The sequence below is a fragment of the Gracilinanus agilis genome, chromosome X (genome assembly GCF_016433145.1).
Source record: "Gracilinanus agilis isolate LMUSP501 chromosome X, AgileGrace, whole genome shotgun sequence".
NCBI lineage: Eukaryota > Metazoa > Chordata > Mammalia > Didelphimorphia > Didelphidae > Gracilinanus > Gracilinanus agilis.
In genome coordinates, this window is record NC_058136.1 from 65,038,770 (window position 1) to 65,042,565 (window position 3,796).

Consider the following 3,796-nt stretch of genomic DNA (forward strand, 5'->3'; position numbering starts at 1 on the left):
GCCCCCCGCCGCAGCCACCCCGGCCGGCCGGCCGGGAGCTGCTCCCCTCCGCTCCCTTCCCTTCCCTTCCCAGACCGTCCCCACCTGCCGCTCCGCCGGACCCCACAGGATACCGGTGCCCAGCGCGCACCCATTCATTAGATATACCCGTTCCTCCGGCTGTTCCAGCTGTGGCGCCGGTGGCATGCGGTCGGGCCCCCGGGCTGCCAACTTGGCCGAAAGCAGCTTTGCACCTTTCCCCGGCGCTCCCCTGGGCTGCCCAGGGGACGGATCTGTGATCTACACGTCTGCTGCGGGTGTGAGTGTGTATGTGTGTGAGAGTGTGCGAGTGTCTCCCTCCCCTGCCTCTTCCCGGACCCTGCTCCCCCTCCTGTCCTCCTCCCAAGCGCCTACAATGCAGGGATCCCCGTTTCTCTTCGTAGCCCGAGTGAGCTAGCGACTCGCTTAAAAGCCCAAATCTTCGGTTTGGCCACTTGAAAGATTATCGCCAGCCCGGTTCCCCGGCGGATCGGCTACATGTAGCAGCCACCTCGAGGCTTAGGGAGTTGTACAACTTGCGTGTGGGGCGGGCTGGCGGGCGGGCTGGCTGGCTTTCCTTTCCATTTTCCCTTACTCTACCCTCCTGGGGTGGCTCCTGGTCAGCGTTCTTTTCGACCAATGAAGAAGTGAATTTCCCCTTTGGAAAGAGGACGGGGCGCTCTTCGGAAAACCCCCGATGAATAAGTAAATTTCGACTTTGGGAAGAAGGGGGGGACTAGTCCTACTTTGTTGGGATCTGGGTGGGGGGTCCTGGGCCGCGAGCGCGCGACTTCTGCCGGGGAGAGGGTGGACTTTGTGTACATTTCAAAAGACTTTTTGTTTCTGCCGTTAGTGTTCCACAAATGTCCAGAGCAGAGAAGAGCAGAACCAGAAAGGGGAGAGTTGTTGGCTTTCTGGTCATTCATTCATTTATTTATTTTTTAGCTTTAGCTGCCAAGCAGAGGCTATAGAACCCCATTTACTTGAAGGCACACCTTTCTCTGACCGAGCCAGGTAAACCCCCCTGCCCCCAACTTCCCCCTTTCCTGCCCTGGATTAAAAATATGCGAATTGGTGTCCTTTGAATGCTGCCCTTTTTCCTTTCCAAGCGGGTTGAGGGCTTAAGTAAATGATGGAAAACTTCTGCATAAATATGAACAAATGTTAAATTCATATGTAAAGTAGAAATCCCAATAAAGGTCATGGAAATTACAAACTTATTGTTTGTTTTATTTGGCTTTGATATTTAAAATGTGTGTTTCATTTTGCATGACTTTTCTGTGGTCTGTTTCCATTTGCTCTCAGACTTTTAGTCATCTTTGGGCATTGGTTCACATGCAACAGCATCCAAGCTGACACTTGAATAAACAGATTAAATATCATTTCTTTATAAATTTTAATGTATTTAATTCTAGAAATTGAAATCCGCAGGATTTTTCTTTGCCGAACCCATTTCATTTCCAAAAAGTCTGCCTCTTTTGAAAGATCATTTGAAGGAAACTTCAGGAAGGTAGCCCAACTGAGTCACTTCTTTGTAACTTTTCAATGGGCTTTGATGCTGCCGTATATTGGAACCAGTTAGGGTTCTGCAGAGAGAGAGAGTCACGGGGCTGCTGCAAAAATGAACTTGAGTTCTCGAGCTCACAAATGAAGTTTGGCCAAATCGACTTAACATTTAGGCTGTAGCCGAGGACACGCTTTCCAGTGGGTGCTGTTTTTCACACACATTCAAGTGGATTTGAACAACGGAATACGACTTGAATTTCCAAAGGAACTCTGGAGGGGGACCACTTCATAAAAGAAAGGCCGTTGCCAATATCATTTGATGGTGTCTCCTCAGATCGTCACACTGCTAGATGTGGCGTCTTTCCTCCTGTCTCTCCATTTTCTGGGATTTCAATAAGGATTTGAGTGGAACCGAACAAACGAGGAAATAGAACCGAGTTCTGCTTTTGTCACGTGGTTCAAGAAGAGCTGTAGTGCCTATTTTATCATCCATAAATGCATCCTTGTGGAATGAGTCCATCCACTTTTGTACTTTGAGAAACACTGAATAAAAAGTTCAGTCTGAAGAGAGGGAGAATGAAAATTCATTTAAGCAGGAAGGGGAGGACAATAGAAATCCAGCTTACTGTAAGTCACTTTCGAAGTGTTCTGTGGAGATTTCAGGAAGACATAAAGAGAATTATGGAAAATAACCTTGAAAGCTTCCCAGTAATCCACAGGCCGGTTTGCACAATGCTGTATGGGCTTCCAGTCATCAATAGTCTTGTGTGCTTAGGTACGTGACAGTGTGTTGGGTGCTATAAAAAAACATAAGCCTTTTTCTCCAGGAGCTTATGTATTGTGGCCAGTGGCCAACACCTCCCCCCCCTTTCCCTCCCGAGGATGTATGTCAGTGGATGGGAGAAATTGATAAGACTCCTCCGCCCCACTCCACCCCTCTAGAATTAGAGGTGCTGAATTAATCAGATTCCCGCAGAGCCTCCAGCTTAGGGTGGGGTCCTTTCAGAGGAGCTACTCATCCCTGGTCTTGGCGGTTATTTCTGTCTAGTAGGTACAGACAAGAACCTTTGGGGCTGGTGGATATGACTGCTTGTCCCTACAAGTGAGGCAGCACCATTGTCAGGACCCAAAATGCCGATGCCGATGGCAGGGCAGCTAAGTGAGTAGGTCTGCAGCAGGCGAAACTTGTCTGAGGGGCATCTGTCAGTCAGCTCGTGCTGCTCTTTTGCTAGGCAAAGTTGGTGCTTGTCTGTGAGACTTGGGAGGGTTTTTTTAAACTAGTGCCATATCAGGATGGGTTGGGCCAGCATACACACGGAAAGTCCCAAGTGATGGTCCAGCCCACCGGCTAACCTGGGGCCTTCTCTTCTAATACGGGCATTGCTTTTGTTGAAGTCAAGTTGAACTTTAGTAACACACAGTCATGAGCAGCATGATCCCCGGCCGCTTCCTCACTCTCCCCTCTGGACAGATTTGAATGCTTGCAAGGACACTCACAGAACATTTCCATGATTTGAAGCAAGTAATAGTGTGCAACAGTTTGGAGTTGTGGTGGAGTGGAAACAATGACTGAGAAACAATTTGATCAGATTATGAACATCGTGGTTTAAGAAGACTGAAGCCTTAATGTCCTACTGGGGCTCTGTTGGATGGGTTTAAAGCAGCGGCTCCCAAACTCTTTTGGCCTCCCGCCCCCTTTCCAGAAAAAAGATGACTGAGCGCCCCCTGGAAATGATGAACTCAGAATAGAATGTAATACAAAACAAAGTGTGGCCATCACCTCCCCCCTGGATCGCTGCAGCTCCCAGCCAGGGGGTGGTGGCGCCCACTTTGGGAATCACTGGTTTAAATCAAGGTATGAGCAGAAAGTTCAAGGAAACTGGAGAACTGGGCTGGGAGGCTTGCTGTGATCTCACTTTTCATCTTAGAGCCTCATGGAAGATTTGATGTGGAATGGACCATTATTACTATTATCGAGGCCATCTGGTTTGACCTACTTGTTCTACAGATGAGGAAACTGAGCCTCCAAGAGGGAGAGAAACTTATTTAAGATCTCTTAGCTAGTTTGGGGCATAGCTGGGCTTAGAAACTAGTTCTCCCTAACTGGGGCCAGTGCTCCTTTCTTCTACAAGTTGTCTCCAAAGACTTTTAGGCTTTCTTAGCTTCAGACTGCACGGAGACTGGAAAGAACCCGAATATAATAATCATAATAATAGCTCATGTTTGTGTGGTGTTTTAAGATTTGAAAAGTTAAACATATTTTAACCAATCG